The sequence below is a fragment of the Ochotona princeps genome, chromosome 9 (genome assembly GCF_030435755.1).
Source record: "Ochotona princeps isolate mOchPri1 chromosome 9, mOchPri1.hap1, whole genome shotgun sequence".
Taxonomy (NCBI): domain Eukaryota; kingdom Metazoa; phylum Chordata; class Mammalia; order Lagomorpha; family Ochotonidae; genus Ochotona; species Ochotona princeps.
The window spans coordinates 49,057,801-49,081,608 of record NC_080840.1 but is presented as its reverse complement, the minus strand read 5'-3'; the positions used below and the strand labels follow the sequence as shown (position 1 = coordinate 49,081,608).

At 38.2% G+C, this 23,808-nt stretch overlaps 1 long non-coding RNA gene across 1 annotated transcript in view; it reads right to left on the bottom strand.

Annotated features, from left to right (window-relative positions):
* Positions 1-5,365: 5,365 nt before the first annotated feature.
* LOC131481099 (uncharacterized) overlaps positions 5,366-23,808 on the bottom strand; it is a 117,834-nt gene continuing 99,391 nt past the window's right edge. The window contains exon 4 of the long non-coding RNA XR_009246036.1: positions 5,366-5,466. This is a non-coding gene — a long non-coding RNA (uncharacterized LOC131481099). The remainder of the gene's footprint in view (positions 5,467-23,808) is intronic.

Below are 23,808 nucleotides of genomic sequence, written 5' to 3'. Positions count from 1 at the left end.
ATGGTGTAAAATGCTGAAAAGATAAAATCCTGTCTGGCATGTTGATTATCAACAAAACAGACAAATTGTATCTGACTAACACTGGAGTGTCAGGAGTCTCCAAAGTGCCAGATTGTTTATATTTTCCGCAGTGCTTTTAACACTAAATTAGAAAAGATGCTAAGTGACACTGTAACTGACAGGGTGTAGAAACTGGTATCAATAAAACCACTCAGAAATGTAAGGGAGTCTTAGCTTTAAACGTCAAGTTCAAATTGATCTGTAGTCAGAGAGACTCCCTCCTGGAAAGAAAAAATGCAGCCAAACTCATCAATAGAAACAAAAGATGAGCCTGGAGAATTCATTGTAGTGCTTGTGAAGATGTTTGATAAACTCTAGGCCAGAGACAAAACTTTCTGTCAAAAGAGCAATCATGGGCTCCCTACTTTACCTGCCAACTGCAGCTAACACAAACATCTCTTAACAAGGAATGTTCAGAGCACAGGAAAATGAAGGAGTGATTCGCTGAGTGAGACAGAAAGCTCTGAATCTGTCAAAGGCATTGCCTGCAATGTGTGGTGTTGATTCTATGCTGGAACCCTATGATGCGGCAAACAATTTGCTATTTAATGTTCTGAAAAGATCAGCATTCGGGCCCTGCCGCGTGGCCTAGCGTCTAAAGTCCTCGCCTTGAAAGCCCTGGGATCCCATATGGGCGCTGGTTCTAATCCCGGCAGCTCCACTTCCCATCCAGCTCCCTGCTTGTGGCCTGGGAAAGCAGTTGAGGACGGCCCAATGCATTGGGACACTGCACCCGCGTGGGAGACCCGGAAGAGGTTCCTGGTTCCCGGCTTCGGATTGGCGCACACCGGCCCGTTGTGGCTCACTTGGGGAGTGAATCATCAGACGGAAGATCTTTCTCTCTGTCTCTCCTTCCTCTGTGTATATCTGGTTGTAATAAAATGAATAAATCTTTTTTTAAAAAAAAAGATCAGCATTCAGTAAAGCCAAAATCAGGATATCTCTGAATTCTCCACATCTGAGACAGGGCAGGACTGAATCAGTATTATTCATGGGTGTGATAATGTCTATTAAATATCAGAATAACCATCGCTTCCTGTCTGACTCAGTCTACTTGCAGATTATTCCCCCATGGGATCAGGATGTTTACATTTCAAAAGTTACTCCAAATTAGTCTCACCCTGATCTTGACAAATTTTACCCCAAGCTGGTTTGAGAACTGAATAAAAAAATCTTATTATCCTAAGATTTAAAATAGGACAATGTTTCTGTGAAATGGTGAGAGATATTTGTGGGAAGAGAAGAAGTACTCCAGTAATATTTCCTTCTAGAACTTTCTGTGGAAGACCTGCCTGTGGCTGCTACACTCCAGTTACCTGAGCAGATGCAAAGTCCTGCTTCCTTGCTATTCCTACCAGTGCTACGGACCAGAACACATCTACCGAACACAGGATTCCTGAGAAATCATATTTTCTTGGGGATCCCTTATCATTTGGGGGAACTATCTGAGAACCATTACAGTCTAGTTTCTTATCCCCAAGCCTTCATTCCTAAAAGCTTTTACCTTCTGCTCACGCTTCCTCTCTCTTTATTGTACATAGTTTTTTCTCAGTAAATCGCTGGCAGCCTAATCACATCTTGTAAGTTGGTTCTTTGAGGATTTGATCTGGCACAGGCATGTATCTATAATCTAGATGATTGCCAGACTTTGATTTTTCCTACCACAAATTCTACTTTTAGAAGAGCTTGGGTGATTTGTCAAAATGGATGAGAAGTAGAAAAAGAAATCAGATTCCCTAACTATAATCCATCCAAACTTAAATGACTTTCTTTTGCAGCATTACCTAGAGAAATGCAGAAGACTTTTTTTCAAAATATCTGGCAGCATATTATATCAGACTGGGTTTGCTCTACAGATGGTGCTGGGTTGGGGGATGATTAAATCTCATCCAGTTAATCAAAGGCATTTCCTAGAAGCCTGCAAAGAATACATGAGAGATGCATTCAGGAGAAATGGAGGATATAGGGCAAATTTCCATCAGACTAAAATTCCTACATGCTCTGATACTTACAGAGCTCTTGGTATGTATCAAACACTGTATATAGTACAGTATGCACCATTTATACATACAAATACATGGAGCCAAAGTATAGTTTTATTCTGACAGTTCTGTGAAGAAAACATTCAAATCTTAGGGAGTCTAATTTGGAAAAGAACGCATGCTTGGTTAAGTTTCAGTATCTAACCCAGTTCTATCATTCCCCAATTGCTATGCTAACCACAAACTCATGCTACCTGTCTCTGGGGGAAGATATAAAGTTCTAGATGGCCAGATTTTGGTACATACTACGAAAAGTAGTGAGAGATAAGGTGCTCCTGTAGCTTGTGATGTTGGTTGGCAACCTCTACACCTGTTTCTACATGTCAGGAAAATCATCTGTACAGTGTGCTGTGAGTGCCTGACTACTCCCCGAGGACATCAACTGGCACTTTGTGGTTGGAGTGCTTCTGGGACAGAACAGCCAGCAGAGCATGGCTCCACATGAACATTAAGGTAGGGTAGGTGACACCCTCACTGCAGCGGACAGGCAGTGGGCTTTATCCACAGCTTGGAGAACTTCTAATTTCAGTTTCCACTTTGGTGAAAAGTTCCAGTGAAACTCAGAATGCTTCACTGCTGTCAGCCTTCCAATTAATGAAGCACTTTGGATCCTTTTTTTTTTTTTACAGAAAATTTCAATTCTGCTTCTGTTCATGCATAGCCTGGAAGTGTAGAAAATTTAACATCCCCATCTGGGGAAGGAATCCATTGTGAAACCTTGGGAGAATCAGGAACTGAGTTAAAGTCACCTACAGTGGTATCTCAGGTAGCACCCCCTTACACTTTCTGTTTTGCCTCATCTCACTTTTTCTGCTTCTTCATTCTCCAGTGATTGTCTATCCCTATGAAAGCACTACTCTTCCTCAAATTTTTTCCACATGTGTGGGAATCCCATTTTGAGCTCCATGCCTCCAGCTTCATTCTAGACCAGCATCAGCTGTTTCAGGCATTTGCAGGAGAAAACCCATGAATCTATATTAATGTCTCTGTCTTTCAAATAAAAATTAAAAAAGAATGAGAGGGGCCTCATTTGGTTTGGTGGCCTAATAGCTAAAGTCCTTGGCTTGCATGCACCAGGATCCCATATTGCCCGCCGGTTCTAATCCTGGAAGCTCCACTTCCCATCCAGCTCTCTGCTTGTGGAATGGAAAAGCAGTCGAGGACAACCCAAAAGCTTGGGACCCTGCACCCATGTGGGAAACATGGAGGAAGCTCCTGGTTCCTGGCTTCAGATCGGCTCAGCTTTGGCTGTTGCGGCCACTTGGGGAGTGAATCAATGGACAGAGGATTTTCCTTTCTGTCTCTCCTCTGTGTATGTCTGACTTCCCAATAATAATAAATAAATCTTTTTTATAAAAAGAATGAAAGCTTTATGCAGACTAAATGTTTGATCCTGATAGCTATCCTTTGACAAACTAAGGGCCATTATAGAAAGGAATGACATCTTGAGACATCACATGGGGAAAGTTAGAAATCCAAATTAAGTAGTGGTGCAAGCAGAACTGTTTCTGTCATCACCACCTGCACACCTGCAAAATCTGCGGGTAGGATCTTAGCCCCACTGGGTTAAGGATCCAGAGGAGTGGGGCTCTTTCCCTAAGAAGTTCTGATTGGTGACCTTCAGGTTTTGTTTGTTTGTTTGTTGTTTTTATTTTGTTTGTTTTTCAGCACAAAAGGATTTGTATTGTTGGTTGTCTCATTACCTTTAGGAACTAAGTGGAAAGTTTATTTGTAACTGGAGGGTCCACTGGGATGCAGGTTGGTTCTTCTGTGCCTGATGCTACTCATGAATAGACAATTATGGTGACCAAGATACCAGAAAGGGACAAGAAAGTAAGAAGTCCGATCTCTCAAGAATGGAGGTGTGTAGCACCCTGCCAAGTAAACTATGTTTGTCTGCAGAAGGACTGGGTGAATGAGGAACATTTAGGAGAAATGATTAAAGAGGAAGGGGATAAACTTTGATTATTACCTTCAAACCAGTTGTGGCAGGTAGGACCATTGCTGTTCTACCAAACCTTCCTGTGGACTGCTGCTGGATGGATTCTGTAGCTGTGCCCGACATAGGACATACAGTGGCAATACACACCTAAGCAAGCATACAAGGTCTTTTGAACATTGTGGTCAGCTGGGCTGTAGCAGACGCCACTTGACTCTTGTCAGTCATGCCTTATCTACAGGTGGTGTGGGATAAATACTCGGGCAGTTAGTGAAGCCTGCTGAGCTGAATTACAAGTCCCCAAGTATAATTTCATTTTTCTATTTGTTAATTAAAGTGTCTAGATTCCAGAGTTATAGCTCCTTGCTCTGGGCCCTATGAAGATACCATTTGAATGTGGATATCTAGCTCCATGTGGAACTTGCGCAGTGCCAGAAAGTTCTCAACTGGTTTTACCATCCTGAATTCATGATGGAGATCAACTGTGAGGAGCTCTTGCTCCTTCTTTCTCTCCCTCTTTCTTCTACCTGAAATGACCACTAGAGTAATTCCCAAGTGTTCAATCTCTAACTCCAATCCCCAAATCCCTGTTTATTTCAGGCAACTCTTTTTCCTCAATTTCTCATTCAAGACATGTACTTCCCTATGTGAGAGAACCAATGCTCCCTTGTGTGTGTTCACCTTTTCCACTTAAACTATCACTTTCTTCACCTTATTTTTGTCAGGACTTAACATGCTTTTTTATTTTTTGCATAAAAAGAGAATGGAATTTAAAAAAAAAAGAAAAACTCCCTCACCCACATCACAAGAGCAGAGGGCCTGATCCACATCACTTACCCCATACAAGCACAGCCTGACCCAATGCACAGTACTTCAGCGTTTTCCAAGATGCTGGCAGAGCTTGCTTGGCCTTTGTGCCAGAAGTCTGAAGCCAATATCCTTGTCAGTGACCTTCAGCCTAGGAGAGAGCGGTATTGGTGAGTGAAGTTTCCATGAGGACATTTCAGGAAGGTTTTCTGCTCATTTCTCAGGGGATTTGGATGAACTGAGCCCAATTGCCTTTAGCAGGGGAAGGAATAATGTACATTATATTGGCTTTTCTTTTGTTAGTGTCGTTATGTCTTCCTCTTTCTGACTTCTGCCTCCTCAGATCATTTGTCAGCCACACTACCTGCCCTGAAGCTTTTCTTAGACTCTACTTTTAGTGGAAACTAAACTTAAACATTCACAATGTTTCCAAATCCTTACTTTTTTCTGCTTTATGACAAATGAGCTCATTTTTTGCTGGAAGGGTAGCTGGATTGGAATACTGGATAAGGAATATTTGTTATTTAGAGCATCTAAGCATGATGAGTCTGGGTTGTGTGCCAGATTTCAGATTTCCACTGCTTTACAGAATTTTCACCATAAAACTTGGTGGAGATGCTGAAAAACACACAGTCACACGCAGACGAGTTATTGCTGCTCGAATTTTTAAAAGTCATTCAGATAACATATTTTTAGAGAAAAATCCACTGCAGAGCAAAATTGGAGGCACTGGAGGGAATATTCCTTATAGGCCCATCATTTTTCACCTTTCAGATTCCCTTACGTACCCAGTTCATGCCATCATTAATATTGCTTCAGGGGCATTCCAAGTTGTCCCTAGTGAGCAGTCTGCTGCTAGCTCTAACCAGCTTTGAGGAATTGTGAAGTTCAAGCAGTGTCTAAAAGCTTAGATCAATGAGTCATGAAGAAGCTAAATGGGACAGCCAGCCTTCACTGAACTCCCAAGCCCCAAACACAGCCCAGGGAGTGCTGACAGATACTCTCTGAGGCTTCACAGTTAAAATAGCCCTTAACTCTTAGCAGTTTGCACTCAAAAATCACTTAGTGAAGCTTTTGTATAGGCAATGGTCGTGCCTTTGAAGCAGGCAATATTGCCTTCATTTTTTAAAAGTAGATAAAAATAGATTTAAAATGATGTTTTTATACAACAGGAAAAAAACAAGAATGTAACATTATCTCCCTTAATGATAAAGGAGATGCTATCCAAGAAATTATTCTTTTTCCCTCTACCCTGTGTCTTGCTGTCTACCCCTAGCAATTGAAGTCAGGGAATTCTTTAAAGTGGAGACTTTGGTTTTAAGCTATTAGAAGAAAAGGATGTGGTTGGTGCATTTAACATACCCTGCAGTCATAAAGAACTCAGTACATTTACTAATCTTTTATTATAAATAGACAAAAAAAAGAGGTGTACACCAGAAGGAGGGAATCATGAGATTGAGACTGAGGCAATGTGTAGAACTAACATCTCGTTTTTATCTTCAATCCAAAATTGCAGTATTATTCTTTCATCTGCTGCCAAGCTGAATAGTTTTCATTTAGAGAGTTTATTGCAGACTATGAGGGACACAAACTTACGTGTTACAAAACAACAAGGTTTAAATGAATTCATTAATAAGATCATGCTATCAATTTATAATTTTGTAATTTGAGAGGCAGAGACACATAGAGAGAAAAACAAAGAGAGGGAGAGAGAGTGAGGAAGCTTCCATCTTTTTAATTTACTCTTCAAATGCTAGCAATAGCTGGCACTGAGCCAGGATGGAGCCAGGAACCAGTAACCAAGTCAGGCATCTCACATGGGTGGCAGGATCTTAGTGACTTGAGCTATTCGCTAGGCTCTGAATTAGCAGAAAGATAGAACTGGGACCCAGAGAAGGGAATTGGACCCAAATTGTTTAATGTACAACGTGGCTAGATGTCGTAAGCCTCATTGTAATCATTGATTAAATTAGTCTTTTTTACATTATCTTTTCATATAAGCAAAATTTAATGCTTGAAATTATGGGCCTAACTATACCCTGACAAGTTTTTTGGCAGCACAATGAATTTAAGGAAAATGGAGGAATTTAGAAGAAAATTGAAATGATATATGCAAATTCTCATAATCCCTGAAACTAAATACTAATATTTAAGGTACCTTTATTTTCTTAAAAGAAAAATTCCTGGGTTACTTAATAAAATTCACAGATTTCTGTATCTCATTTTGGAATGCTAGGACAAAATGGCTTAAGAGTAGAACCAGGTGTCCATAGTTTCTAAGCCTCTTACCACTTTATGAGATGAGCGCTAGGAACATTGAAGAAAGAAGCCTTGCAAGTTGTATTAGGACTCCCCACATTCCCACACCAGCAAGTGACATGACATGTGATTCCACTTTACTCCAGTTGGTCAGAATTGTTTCTTTCTCACATATGCAGAAGTGTGGAGAAAGGTGGCTATTAGCCCCAAGAGTACTGTGATGCCAGGGCTAAGGGTGACTGGGGACCCTCTGGACTTCTTTCTCATGATTGATATCTCACAACATTATTGCTGAGCTCCTGTTCAAAGCCTCTGACGTTGCTCCTCCAAGGATGCAAACTTAGGCATGCATAGTCAAGGCAGATGACAGCATGATTTGCCAAGTACACTGTTGGTACTGATTTCTTTTCTCACAGCATTGGCAATTTTCTTATTACCAGTGACAATTGGTCATTTTTTGATGTGTAGTTAACTTAAGGATTTTCTGCTTATTTATTTATATTTGTAAGTGTTTTAATATTCATTATGAAATTGTGGCATTATTTAGTAATAACCATAAGTATGAGACATTTTAGTTATTAATAGTTACAGAGCACCGAAGTAAACGTCATGTACTGTCTTCTCTCTGTTAGTTCGCAGTTCAAGACAAGTCTGTTATTTGCATTCCGCAAAACCCTGTCTTGCTTTCCTGGAGTTATTCTGAACTAAATAATTAAAACTTAAATAATTATTTTGAAGTAAGTAATTGAAAAATGAAGCAATTATTTTGAACTATAGAATTGAAGCCAAAAATCTATTTTAAATGAAATAATCATTTGAGACTAAATAATTGAAAACCAAATAATTATTTTGAGATAAACAACTGAGAAAGAATTGAAGAATTCTCCTTTTTTTCCTATTATTTCAATTAGTTTATGTAGCATTAGAAAAACTAGTTTTATTACCTTTTAAAAATATTAATTTTTTTTATCTGAAAGGCAGAATTCATACAGAGTTCTGGAGAGAGAGAAACAAAGAGTTTCCATCCCCTGGTTCACTTCTTAAATACCTACTGAGGCTAGAGCCATGTAGATCTAAGGCTGGGAGTCATGAGCTTCCTCAGGGACTTCTACATGGCTGCAGAGTTCAAAGGCCTTTAGCCAAGCTTCTCTGCTTTTCCAGGTTATAAACAGAGAGATGGATTGGAAATGAGGCAGCTGGGACTAGAACTAATGCATATATGGGATGCTGGCATCGCAGTGATGAGTGTTAGCTTTATGCATCACTGTCCCAGGCCCAACCTCTTATACTAACACAACCCTGGAAATTTCATTCTTAGGTGAGATTTGCAATAATCTCAATACTTCATACACTTGTTACGAATGGATTACAAATGTGGTGTACTCATACAATGAAATATTTCTCAACAATTTAAAGTTCACGAATCATGAATATATACAACATGATCAGATCTCAAACAGAAGCGAAAAAGCTAGATTTAAAAAGCTGTCCACCACTTGATATGATGTTCTGGAAGAATTAATAGTCTTCTATTAGGAAGGTGAGCACATCTCCAAATGTGGGATCAGGATACAGGTTATAGTAACTGCATGGGGAAATTGTGTTCATGATAAAGATGACTTAATCTTCACTGTAATTATAATCACCAATGTTAAAATGTGCAAAGCTATATATTCCTGGAAGCAGAAAAATATTGATATTGAGCATATATAGGTACAAATTCAATAAAATAAATCTGTTGGATAGATTTTTTTTCCACTCTAAAATTGTTTTCATGTTTTCTTCGCACTCCTGTATGGAAGGTTCATTGCCTTTTAATGGCCAAAATATCTAAAGAGATTAATCTGATATTCTTGGTTAGGGACACAGGAAACCACTGAAGACTTTTAAACAGAAAATTTGTATTGTTAAAGTTATAATTAATAAAGATTGTCTGTGATGCACAAGATAAGTTGGAGGAGAAAACATGGAGGTCAGATGATCCATAGAAATCGGAGGAAAGCTACACAAGTACTATACAGCAAAGATCTCATGTCGGGGTGGAAGATCTGACATAGTAGAAAATGTAAGAAAAAATAATATTTATCCAAGATGCTTTTGAAGTTTTGAGTCTGGAAGAATGTTTCTATTAACAAAGTGCTAACGTTATTCAGTGAACAGGCTGATTTGTAAAGAAAGGTGATATTTAGAAGGTAAGGAACTCAGATCCCTACTCCATCATCATCATCAATTAGCTCTGGTTGTTGAGTTGGTTGCTTTGGTTGTTTACTCTGGTTTTCAGCATTGTTAGAAAAACAACTGCTTTCCCTTTCTTAAAGAAAACTTAAGTTACTAATTCCAATGGAGAAATACCAACTGCTTCAATATGCCATGTTCAAAGTATAAATTCAGGAGTCACTAGAATGAGAAGCTACAATTTCAGAAACAACAATACCCATGATTGACTCAACCTAATGGGTTAAATAAGTTGGGTCGGAAGCAGTGGAATGTTATTTACACTAAAGTTTGGAAATGAGAAAGCTATTCAAGTCAAAAGGAAGATTGATAGTGAAATCCTATCTGGAAAATGATGTACCACATGCCAGGTAAAAGCAAAGAAATCATTATGCTAAACATTTCCATCTACTTAGTGGTTTACCAGGCTGACTTAGGCAAATTATTTAAGTTTATTAATCCTTGGAAGAGAAAGATGAGTGCTTTGGTCCAGAGACCTTTAAAGTGCATGGTATTAACTCTGCTGAGGATCCTGTGTTTGGTTTGTAGCAATGTGTATTGGATGCTGTATGTAGAAACACAGCTGCTGGAATCAGAGTGTTGTAGCTGACTTTTTTTTTTAATAATCTTACATAGTTGATTAGGATACAAAGGGTCAAGGGCTATAGGAAAGTGGGTAAGATCATTGTTTCCACACTAGTATCATCGTTTCCTCCTCTGTAGCTGGGATCAGGGGAGAAAAAAAGGGAGCAGCCCCAACCAGCCTCCCACCCATCCTAGGTTCCCAATGTGAGGCACACTCCGAGGTTCCTGCTCGAGCAGTTTTGATAACTCAACAGTTCTGAATTGCTGCCAATCTTACCATTCCAATCGCGATGAAATCTATTCAGAATCCACTGGCTGACGATCTCTTTCTTCATGGTCGGGGTTCTGAGATTAGCAATTCAGTTTGGAGGGGTCTGCAAAGAAGCTTTGCAGACCTGATTCTTGTGTGTACTTGCCAGTACAGGGTCCGGCACCGCCCGTGGCCCCAATCAACTGAAGCACATGCTGGTCGTTGCAATTGTTGGGTCAGTTCTGTTTCCAACCCTGTCTTCCGCTTGAACTGACGGGTGTTGTAGTCCAGCCTGATCCTGCCCACTTCATACTTGGCCCACACTCAAATCAGTGGGAGCTTCAGCTTAGTTGGGGCGACTACCCATAATCCCCACCAGGCCTGCTCCCTACCCCGGTTCCCATGCATGCCAGTATGTACCGCACACTTGTTCAATCTGTCCCACATTCCATTTAGCTCTTGTACATGTCAATGAGCATTGAAGCTTAGTTCAACCCAATCTGCCATACTATCCAGCCCACACACATACTGGCAGCTGCCTTTCTTTCTAGCCACCCCTGACCCTATTCTGGTTTTCGTGTTCTCCCGTGAGAGTGGTAACCCAAGAGGGAGATGCCCACTATCTTCCTACTAGGCCACTGCCACTTCCGGATTATGCACTCTCCAGGTGGTTCTGGCATTTAACGTGACAGATTTAGCCCCCAGTGCCAGATTCTGCCAGTTGATGTTGCAGCAAAGCCCAACCAACCCTCACCCACTCTAATGTTTGCCTGCACCAGTCGGAACAGTCAGCCCAACCTGGCTTTTCCTTGATCTAGCTCACATGAGGCCCATAGATTTTGTAGCCCTGCCTGGTCTGGTCTGCCCCCATCCCAACTCTCCAATTGGAGTAGTTGTCCAGCAGGGGAGCCCACATTCCCCCTGCAGGCTTTGCCCCATGCCTCCCTGGTTCTCACGTCTTCTGTTTGGGTGCTGCAACCACATCTGGTATGATTCAGCTCACCTTGGCATTCTGTAACGTGTACTAGTTTGTGTCGCGACTGAACCTGGCCTGACCCACACTCTGTTCTGGTGATCGGTTTTGCCAGTGGGTGATGTGAACAGGTTCAGCCTGGTCTGCCCCCACCTATGCCATATGTATGATAGTGGGTATCTTTCTCTGGCCTGGTCTGGGTTGCTCCATATCGTGGTTCTTGCTCTCACCTGCAAGGACTGTGTTGCGACAGAGAAAGTTTCCCAAGCTCCTCCATCAGAACCTCACCTGTGGCTGACCTTTAAGGAGCATAGTTCAATGTTGGTTATTTATTTGTTTGTGTCACAGATCCCTATGTGTTGATATTCTTGCTGCAAGGAGGCAATGGCTTTAGAACTGGGGCAACAGAGAACAGTGAAGGGAATCATCGGACCGAGGTGTGATAAAGGGCAGTGACAGTGTGTCTCAGATTCAGTCTTGTGGAGAGGGATATGTTTTTATAAAATATATTTTTGGTTCCCACAAGCAGCAATGCAATGCTACATTTGGAGGGCATGCTCATTAGACTGGATTGAACTGGCAATAATACAGAAAAAATAACATTTCTGTACTTTAATTATAGCATTATTGCTTGAAAAAGCTTATAAAACTGCAAGATTGAGCGATGTAACAAAGATTTATAAGTTATGAAAAATTTAAAGTAATGTAGGATCTCTCAAATTTTAAGGGCAAACATCTTTATATGGTCTTATCATAACAGCTACACTTATGTACAAGCCATATTACATAGACATATATACTAATAAGTAATATATATGGTCTTATAGTATAAGCTATATATTCAGTGTAAATGGTCATGTCAGCACCTTCTCCAGAAAAAGATTTACATGTATTTGTGCACACTTATACAAAATTATAAAAGGAACAATGGAGGAGCAGACTGCAATTAGTACTCTGGAGTTTTCAAAGAAATTCTAGTGGTTATAAAAATTAAGGAAATCAAAAAATGATAACAAATCACTGATACCTCTCACTTGAAATTGAAATAAGCACAGTAGAGTGTGCATGTTCACATACAGGTACCTCATAAGTTTCCTTCATGCCAAAATATTAAGAGAAACATATTGTACCATAAGCTAAACACTAGGGGCAAAGAGTAAGAGAAGATACAAAAACTTCTCCGTGACTGACAGAATCTGCATCATCTCCAACCGAGGGAGTGACTCCAACTAGAATCCAATTAAGTCCACCTGGTGCATCTGCTGCTCCACTCTTTCTCCCCTGAAGAGGTACCCCACTAATGTTCCCCAGTGTTCAGAAAGTGATTATTCGGTGTCAGGGAAACCTTCAGTTCATATTTTCATCATTGAGTCAGAACAAATTTCCTAAACAAACTTAATATCAAAATCTATCTAAACTTTCATATATATATGAGAAATATATATATGAAATATATACATATAAAATATATATGAGATATATATGAAGTATATAAGCAAATATTTATGTAACTTAATATCAAAATCTATCTAAACTTTCATATATATGAAATATATATAAAATATATCATATATATAATATATGATATATATTATGTAATATATATAATATATGTGAAACATAAGCGAAAATTTATGTAATATTATGTAATTGTTATTACATATTATTACATAAATATTTGCTTGTTTCACAACTTGTAAAACATTATGAATTTGATGCACTGACCTTAATTTTTTTGTTATCAAGTTTGTTCATGTCCAGAAATATTTTCGTAGTAGTACAAAGCTGTTTACTGGAGGTAAGCTTCAGAAAAATAAATAAAATAGTATCCTTCAAAGTAATTCATTGATTACCAAAAATATGCCATAATTTTTACAAATGCATACAGATGTGCTGATAGTAACAGGTTTTATTATTTATACTCTAAGTATGGTGGAAAAATAAGTTTTCCTAGCATATATATTAAAGAAGCAAATACTGTATATTTCTTTAGGGAAGAGTTCATTCTTATTTGTTCTTAATTTGATGAGGAAATATGAGCCTGAATATTCAAGAGACGTGCCTACAGTCAAGGAACAAGCTAGCTTCTATAAAACTGTAGCTCAACCAATAATCAAACATAGAAACTCATTTTTCAAAGACTTTTTACCTCATAAATAATCGCAACCAGCTCAAAATAGAATATTTCTTAAATCAAATAACCAAATAATGCCCCTCAATATCAAAATATTATTACAGATAGTGGGGTAAAGTTTAAGTGAGTGGGTGGGGGTAGTTTCTTTATCCTGATTTTTATACTTTGTAAAATTGCTTGATTAATGAAAGTTCTAACAAGTGGCTTTCTAAAGAGGTAGAATACATAAAAGACTTTATAGTAGAGGTATTTCATCATATATGGATTATTTTTGTTCAAGGCTTATTGATAAAACTCTGAATTGGTTCTTTTCATTAGCCTTAGAGAGAAGTAAAAGTTCCCCTGGGAAATTTTCTCTGTTTTCCTCAAGGCTGTAGAAATTGTTTTCATATAGATTAATAGTCCCGAAATTTAATCCTTGAAGAAATATTTAATCATCTGATGGATTTTGGGGCACTGCTGGTGATTGGTATGAAATACTATCTTTTGCTTGTTTTCAGTACAGCGAAAAAGAACCTCATGTAATCACCATGTCCCTCCTCAATGTAGTTTCCATTACTCTGTGAGTTTATCACGAAGAAGAACGATGCTTTGATTAAAAAAGGAACATCACCATGGCTGTAGTCAGATCTTTCCAAGGGCAGGTCTGTACATATTTCTTTCACTTTCCTTTTCATAGATGTGATAAAAAGCAATGGCAAAACACATCAGATTATGACAATTTTGCAAAGGCTGCTATATGCCTTCAATTCCTCATGAAACATTCATAAAACATTTCTAACTATTGCCATGTTTGTTCATAAATCTGCTATTTTCCTTCTTTATAAAAATGTAGAGATATGCTAATAGAGCAAGGTCTATCAGCCTGTAGTTCATCAAAATAGAGTTGTTAACTCATTAGTATGACTCTAAGATTTGAGCAGAAAAGCTAAATAGGAAATGTAATGCATTCAGCCTTTCCTTGCTATACTTATACATACTAATGATCACTGCCTTGGTTTAGTGTCTCAGCATGCCTACCCTGAAGTATTGTAATGGTTTCCCACTTCGTCTCTGATCCCTAGGTCTTGTTTCCAGGATGCATTGTTCACACTGACTAGACTGATTCTGCTCTGCACTCAGCTCTGTCACTGCTCTGGACTTCTATGCCTTTCAAGTTGCTGGCATTTTCTACTCTGCTGCAACTTGCAATTTGTCAGTATTTCTAGACTGCAGTGTCAACTGAGATTGGCTTCCTTTGATCTTTTCCTAGTCCTCAGATTCTGCACTGTATGATACTCTTGTCCATCTGATCTGATTGTGATTTGATGAGAATCTTTTAGTGATAAAAATAGATAATATTCCAGTAGGTTCAAGAAAGTTCAGGTTGCAGATATATTCACTGGCATTTGAACTGGAAATACTGGAATGTCTCATCCATCTTTAGTGAAGAGCCACGCATCATTGCATGAGCAACTTTACACATCTTAGGCGATTCTGTCATTGTGTGAACATCATAGAGTGTACTTCCACAAAGGAAGATGCTACAAAGTCACTAGACAATATAACCTAATGAAATAACTGCCATTTATGAGCCCATTGTTGACAGAAAAATTGCTATGCAGTACATGACTATGTTTCTTTCACAATATTCCATCAGAGAATTTCTGTTGCATTTAGGGGCTGTAATTTTATGTATATTAATCACTTCCAGTGTACAAAAGCCAATTTGATATTTACAATGTATTATCAGCATATTTTAAAACACTGATATCCTTTCAGGCAAGTGCATTGTTTCCAAAATTGACATTGAATTTCCTTTTAACTTTGTTACTAACATACAGGATTGCAAATATCTTCCACATATGAGGCCACACCTACAACCTCAAGAAACTGTAAAAGTGTGTCACTAGTCACATGAACCTACTGTTTAGGGGCTATATTTAGAAATGACCTTTATGTGAAAATGAGAAAACATATTATGTTCATGTGGGTGAAATAATGTGATGATATAAATCCATCAATATTATTGGCTGATATTTAGACTATAAAATGGTGTACAAAACTAAGTCTGATCAAAAACTTGTTTGCTCATGCCCTTTGCAATTGCATATCACCAAAGCAAATCTAAGCAGCGAACTCATATTCATTCAACAATTCAGCAACGTAGAATTGTTTGAATAGCCACTTTACACCAGAGTATACACCAAGCTAAATGCTACAAAGCTTTTCATCCAAACCCTTGAGACCAGATATGTTTATAAAATGGAAAATTTAAAACTTTAGGAAAGTAAGACATTGATTCCTGACATGCCCTGAAAAGGACACCAAGCTATATATTCAAATACATTGATGGGGATAGTACCATGTTAGAACTTTTAATACAATTTTCCTGAAGATTAATTTATTTTTATTGGAAAGTCAGATCTACATAGAGAAGGAGAGACCAGAGAGGAAGATTTTCCATCTGCTGGTTTACTCCCTAAGTGGCCACAACAGCCAGAGCTGAGCTGATCCAACGCTAGGATCCAGGAGCTTCTTCTGGGTCTCCTGAGAGGGTGCAAAGTCCCAAGGCTTTGGGCTGTCATCCACTGCTTGACAGGCCACAAGCAGGGAGCTGGATGGGAAGTGGAGTATCCAGGACACAAACTGGCACACGTATGGGATCCTGGCGCATGCAAGATGAGGACTCCAGCCACTAGGCTACCACACTGGACCCTGAATATCACTTGTGAGAATTTTTTTCCATGGAATCAAAGACTATGACAGGTAGCTTTGATAGATCAAGTTTGAATAAGCAGAAAGTCAAGGCAATTCTCTCTCACTCATTTCTAGCTGTCTACTGCTCCAAGAGAGACTACCAATCTCTAGAAGAGAACAAAGGGAAAAGAATCCTAGGAAGTGTTACTTAGGTTACCTTCTACCAATAGCAGTCATAGTTACACTAATTATATTCACCTAGATGTAGGAAATTCTATATGTTCTGTTTAGCACATTCTTGTAAGACAATGCTAATTTCCATGCAATACACAGCACAGTGGAGACAGGCTATAACTTAAAAGGAAAGAGGGATTGTTGAATACTAATTGTTGCTTTTTAGAGATGATCATCATGGTCAAATACCAATCACACTGAAACCTAAATTTAATTTTCTTCAATAAAATTATCATAATCATTCATATTTGATAATGAGCAGTTTGTGAAAAATAGATACAATGATATATCTTTCAAAACAAATACAAATATGGGACATTATGATCTGCTCTTTATATGATTACAATTGTTAAAGTACTTGTTGCTATTTTTTATTCTAAATTTGACCAGCACTGATGTCTGCAAATGTAACTGAAATATATCAATATGCTTCCATCAAGCAAAGTTCATCAGAGGTCAAGAAAGTGGCTTGAGTTTGCTAGTATTTTTGCATTTTCTTTTTTTTCTCACTTCCTACAAAGGGGGTCTATCAAAGTGTATTTTATTTGAAATTAATTCTTTGATTTGATTAACAAATGCAAAAGTTAATTGGTACAGCACAATATCTTGAAATACATGCAAACTGTCTAATGATTGAATCACACAAATCAATATATGTACTATTTAGAATTTTCAATTAAAAATGATTCTTCCCCTAAGTTAGAATGAATGAAGCAGTACGAGGTAGTAGTTAAAGACATCAGTTCTAGAATCAGGCTTGCTTTGGTTGATCAAATTTGCCTGTTCTGTAGGAAGATTTTCTGACACAAAATTCACCTACAATTAACCCATTTAAAGTTTGTTAGTCATTGTTTTGATTTATAGCATGCCTTAAAAATGTATGACAAGTAACAGAACCAAGTTCAGAAAACTTTTTTCTATCAACATTTTTGAAATGCCAGTTAACCCACATAATTTTTACATACTGAAAGTTTTAAATTTGCATTTTGATGCAAGAATAGATTCTGAAATGTTCAGGGCACCTCAACTAATGTATCTATCACAAAGTATAATTTGCATATATGTATCTTCTTAGAAAATGTTGAGTGTACAATAAAATATTTTTGACTATCATCATATGATATAAGCTCCAGGATTTAATTATCTTAGATAACTTGGAAATTTTATGACCTTTGATTAACACCATCCTGCAGTTTCCTTCTTTCAGCCAGCAAGCAACTAGCATTCTGTTTCTATTTTTAATGAGTAAATTCCCACTAGGTATAAGATCGTAAAGTTGTCCACTTGTTCATTTCGTTTAATATATTTTCTCATCCATCCATCCATCTTATCACAGATATCAAATATTTCTTTTTGAAATTTGAATAACATTATTTTGTCCATGTGTAGATGCATTTGTCTGTAGCTTATCATTTTTTAAAATTTATTCATCTATCAAACAACATTCAGGACATTCTTGTCTAGATTATTGCACACAATATTTGAAAGAATCTAGGAGAGCAGGTATCTCTTCAATATTCTAAATTCAATTATATATATAGATTATATACAATTAAATATATATTTCTGGATTGTATGTAGGTCTATTTTTAACTTTTGATTAACCTATTATTTTCCATAGTGGCTGTGTTGATTTGCATTCTTACTAACTGTGTATTTTCTTTTCTCTGTATTCTGGTTAACACTTATCCTCCATCATCTTGATAACAACAATCCTAATATGATAAGGATAAAAATATGATAAGGATAAAATTACAGATGTTGAGCACCTTTTCATATGCCTATTGATTTACTGAAGTACTTCTTTTTAAAAATTTTATTTGTAGCTTTTATCCATGTGTAAATTGAGTTGTCCAATTTTATGATGTTGAATTGCATGAGTTCCTTATACAGTTTGAATTTTGACTTTTTGTGGAGAAATAGCTTGGAGCTTTTCAGTTTCATAGGTTGTCTTTCTCATTTTTTAATTTCTTTTGTGTGGAAAACATTTATTTTTCTTTTTAACCTTTGCTTTTCATGTTAAACACAGAAAAATTTACCCAAACTGATGGTAAAATAATGTTTTACTCCTTTTTTTTTTTTCTTCTAGAAGTTTGGCAGTCTCAGTTTTACTGTAAAGTCTTTAATCTATTTTAAGCTTGCTTTTTTTTTCAGTACAGAATGAGATAACAATCTAATTTCCATTCTTTTCAATGTGATTATTCACTACTCCCAATATCACTTATTGAAATGTTCTTTTTTCCATTATGTGTTCTTACTTACTATAAATGCATTTGTTTGTTTCTATTACTGCATTCTGTCCATTAGCCTGTGTTTCTATGCCAATACTATGCTGTTTAAATTACAACAGCTATATAGTAGTTTTTAGTTCAGGTAGTGTAAACTTTGTTCACAGAGGTTAGCTTCTGTTTAAGAGTCTTTGTGTTTGAAATCAGTGTAATGCTGGTCATATTAAAAATTAGGTAGAGGGACAGGTGTCTAGTGTTTAAGACAACATGGGATAACTATATCCCATATCAAAGTGCCTAGTTTTGAATCCCAGTCCTGCTCTCAATTCCAGCTTCCTGTTCATCAACATGCTGGGACCCACAGGCAATGCGTCAAGCCCCTGCCACACTTGTATGAATTTAAAGAATGAATCTCTCTTTCAAACAAAAAAGTAGTATTTTTTTAGAAAAAAAATGAATTCAAAATTTCTCTGCTTTTAAAGAACTTATAAAGGATAGGTGCACATTCTTGAAATGCCTGAAAGCATTTCAGTGTAAAATCCTGGTCATGGGCTTTCCCTGTTAGAATGTTTTTCATAACAGGTTCTATTCCTTTCTTTCTTACTGGTCTAACCAGATTTCCTGTTATTTTTGACTCAGTCTTAATGGGTTGTTTTTAAGGATTCATCATATCTTCTAGGTTATTCAATTTGTTACTGTATAATTGTTTATGATAGACCATTCCAATTCTCTGTATATCTGTGTCACTTATATCAATGTCTGCACATTCGTTCTGATTTTGTTTGATTGTATCTTCTCTCTTCTTTTTTCTTTGTCTAGCTAAAAGTTTGTCCATGTTAATATTTGTTTCATTTTTTCTTTTTTTCCTATTGTCTTTTTTTATTATGTTTGTCTTTTTGCTTTCTTTATGATTAGTTTGCTCTTTTTCTGGTTCCTTGAATTGAAGATAGCGCTGTTCAATAGAGATTTCTTCTTTATTAATGGTGTTCACTATTGCCGTGAATTTTAGTAATGTTTTAATCTGTGTTCTTACACATTTCAATAAGTTGTTTCATTAATATCTGTTTGCTTCAAGCTAGTTTCAAATTATTCTTTTGATATTTTTAACCCAGTGGTTAGTCAAGAGAGAGTTGATTAGATTGCACGTATTGTGGGTTTTCTTTTCTTCTACTTTTTACTTCTAGCTGCATTCTATCCTGTTCTGATAAAGCGCTTGAAGCACTTGTGTGATTTCAATCTTGTTAAATTTTGTTAAAGGGTGTTTTGTTGATTTGACACGTGATATATTCTGGAGGACCTTTCTTCAGAGCTTAAGAGCAATGTGCATTCTGCTGCTATTGAGAGCAAAGCACTGTCTAGGTTTGCTAGGTTCATTTGATCTATAATGTTGTTAAACTTAGCTGTTTTCTTATTGATTTTTTTCTGCCTGAATCTTCTAACCATTATTGAACATGAGTTCCTGATGATTTTTCTTTTGTAGTTACCATGATGCTTGTAAAAGCTTTTTGTAGTTACAGTCCTCTTAACTTATAACAGCTTAATTTAAATTCTGTACAAAAAATGATACCTTTACCACTTACATGTTTTGTTATATTTCTTCACCTATGCCACAGTTTGCTGACAAAGTTCAATTTTCCCTACTGTTTTCTAATGCCTGTCTGTAATTGAGCATAACAAATGCTGTTAGAGCCATGATCATAAATAGTAAGCAAGAGCCGTCCTGGTCAATGGAGTAAGCATTCTGATGCTGTATTATAAAAGGTTTTTAAAAGGCTAAGGTTACAACCAAGAGCCAAAAAATGAAGAACATCTAGAAGGCAGGAGAGGTAAGGAACAAATTCTCCCCTGCAGCTTCCTGCAGCCACAAGCCCCAGTGACAACATCAGCCAAAGCCCAGTGAAACCTTTTTGTTTTAATTTTTAAAAATTTTGTTTGTTTTTATCATATAGTTCCTTGGGCTCAGGAATGTTCATTTTCCCCATTCTTCTCCCTACACTGATTTCCCTATATTATGATAATAGTATAGTCCTTTAAAAACAGTCATATGTCCATCACTGGCAGACATAGTCCACCTTAGAGTCTATATTCACCCAGATGTTTCCTGTCAATGCTTGGTTGAGAGAGTTGTATAATTTGTTCTGCCATTCATCCTTTGCTATGGTACCGATGCCCTCTGCATGCCACAATGGACTGCCATATCCCTCATGTGCATCTAAGCATGCTGTCTACTGCATCCTCTTAGCAACTAAGGAGGTCCAATGCTGACACATGCACTCTGTGTTCAGGTCACAGATCTGACAATTCTCCCCGTGGTCATAGTTCTGAGTCCAGCAGGTCACTTGGGCAGATCAGCAAAGAAACCTCGTCTAAGGTGACACCAGACCAGACGAGACTCCAGTGTGTGCCTGCCAGTAAAGGGTCCAACTCAGGCTGTCATCCACATCAGTCTACACACACTGGTGGTTGCAGTTTCTGGGTCAGTTCTGTCTTCAGCCCCACTCTTACACAAACCAATGGATGGTATGCCCCAGCCCAACCTTGCCCACCACCCACTCAGCTCTCATGTACACCAGTGAGAACTGAAGCCCAGTGAGAGTTACCCCCAATAACCTACACCCAGCCCACTCTCAGCTTTGATTCTGGCACATGATGATACAAAGTGCAGCAGACGGGTCCATTGTCCCACATCCCATTCTACTTTTGTACATATCAATGGGTACTGCAGCCTAGCTCAGCCCAACTGAATCCACTGTCCATCCCACACTGATACTGGTGAGCCTGGTAGGGGGCATCAATGACACACCAGTTGGGTTGCTGCTCCCGATGGTGAGCATGAGAACTGGGGTTGGGCAGGCCAGGCTAATGAGTGCTCCAAAGCCCCTTTGGCCTGCAAGTGATCTGGTGTAGGGAGGAGAGTCAGGCTTGGGTGGTGGTCAGCATGGTTGATGTTAATTAGCCCAGCTCAAGTCTCCCACGTGGGCAGGTACATCAGTTTGACCCAGAAAGTTCCTCTAGCTTTCCTCTTCCAAACTGCTCAGTCTTAGCCCCTTCACTTGCCTGCAAGTACAGTAGGTTTGTCAGTGGAAGTCCCACAGAAGTCATTCCTTACCTACAACATACTCCCTCAGTGGTCCTCTCTCCTACACATTCCCATACCCTCTTCCCTGAGCAATCCAGAGTCCCTGCACCTGCGAGTGCTTGGGTTCCCCAGCCTGGTCTTCCCAAGCCCAATCTTCTAGTAGAGTGGTGTGCTGGCATGGAATTCTGCTTGACCATTAGGAACCCAAGCTCCTGGCACACGTGCTGGCCTGGGACCCTAACCCTCCACCCACCAAATATCCAAGCACATTCACAATTCCCCAGGCCCGGTCCACCGGCACACTATGTGCTGTTATATATGATATAAGAAATAATGTAATAATATATTATAATACATAATATATATTACATTCCTTATTTCTTCTCCTGCTGGCATCACTATTATAAGTATGTTACACATCTTTTTTGGCTAACGTGTTCCAGTTTTTTTTTTCCCCCAGTTTTTACTTACTTTTTCTTTTACTACCTATTTCTATTGCCTTATTCAGCCATATTAAATATACTAAGATGCCCATTCAGGTCATTCTTCTTTTCTGTTGTGCTGCTTTAAATCATAAGCATTTCTTTTTAATTTTTGTTTATATTTTCATCACTTGCTTTATACTTCCAATCCACTTTTACATATTAATTGCTTTTTCCACAAAATCCTCTGGCATATGCTCATTCTTGTTTTGGATGTCTGCTTGCCTTCTCAAACTTACTACTGTATCTTTGGATTGTCTGTTGAAAGGCAGAGGAGATGTAATATAAAAAGGAGCTGTGGTAAATAGACCTTTAGTGTTATGACTAGGCATCAGGGAGAGAAGAGTCCCATGGACCTATGGCAAAGTCTGACAGTGAGCTGGGTTCTGAACTTAACAGGACTCTTCTCATTGTCTTTCTACCTCCCTATATTTTAAAGAAAGGGCAGAGATGCCTGGAGCTGAATATTTCCTTAAGGTTAATGAAACTATGATAAACACCCCAATAAGTTAAACTCTGGCAAAGTGTACTATCAGGTAGAAAAGGATGCTCTGGTGTATTTCAGAATGGTTACTTTTCCTTCCCCTCCTGGAAGCCTGAAGGGATTTTTCTCCACTGTAAAACCTGACCCATGTGACAGGAGTACAATTCACAAAAGTGTATGTAATTAGTGACAACCTGCTGGATTCCCTGGGATTTATGGCCCTCTGATTCACCTTCACGAATCTACATCCATTTGTCAATTAAAGGTCAGGGCATCCTGCCTTGACATTGGTTTCCATGGAGGTTACTGTTTGTGTGCTTGAGCTTGAGAAAATTGTGAGTCTGTATATACACCTGTCTGTCTCTTTCTCCAATTGTTCAGACAGCACTTTGCTCTGAACATGTGTTTGCTAAATAAAGCCTAAAAAGTTGTTCTGACCCTAATCATTCTAATCAACTAACAAAAAGAAAAATAATTAATAACTTAAAAATAAATTACAGGCAAAAAGAAACAGTTTCACTGAAGTATAAGTTGTGCCATCACTAATAACTCACTAACATTATGAGAAAACACTTCGGGGAAGACAGGCTCCATAGATGAAGAGTCTTGCAGCTCAGAAGGCACCGATCGGCTCAGGAAACCTGGCTCAGCCTTGTCCTCCCTGCTGAATTGTGATGTACTTGCCAAGCCTGTCTAAAATGTTTGCAACGCACACAACCCATCACCCAGACTGCTTGGTCACAATCTGATCCCTTTCTGTAGCTCAAGTTTTGTTTTCCATTTTTGACACTTTTTTTCTCTCACAAGGGTTTATCAGGCTCTGCCAAGACCATTTGATGCAGTCACCAACCTACTGCAGCACACGTACAGTGTGGAGATGGGACACTTGATTGAAAATCACTTACTGCATCCCTGAGGCATAATATTTTCAGTTTATTTCACAGAGACAACGCTTTTTCAAATTCAGACTATGTGTCTGTTTCCATAGCAAAGGTGATTTATTCCAGTTACTTAAGACTGAGCTCTAAATCCATGTGCCATTGGTAATTTAGGGTAGATATAAGGAGGGATTTCCTAAAAGCCTATGTGTTATTAAACACTGGAACGTGCTACAGCAGAAAAGTTGAAGAACTCTTCTCCTGAAAAAGTCTCTAAAGAATGAAATAAATAAGTGCAACTTGTTATGGGCTATTTCGACCAAATGGAGGCAAGGACATGAAAGAGACTTCTCAAGGTTCTCAGGGCTTTATGTATACATATACATGTGTGTGTGTGTGTGTGTGCGTGTGCGTGTGATTCTTGCTTTAAATTTAATAAGATAGGTTGAGAAAATGTGTCTTTTCTGTATGTGAAGAAGGC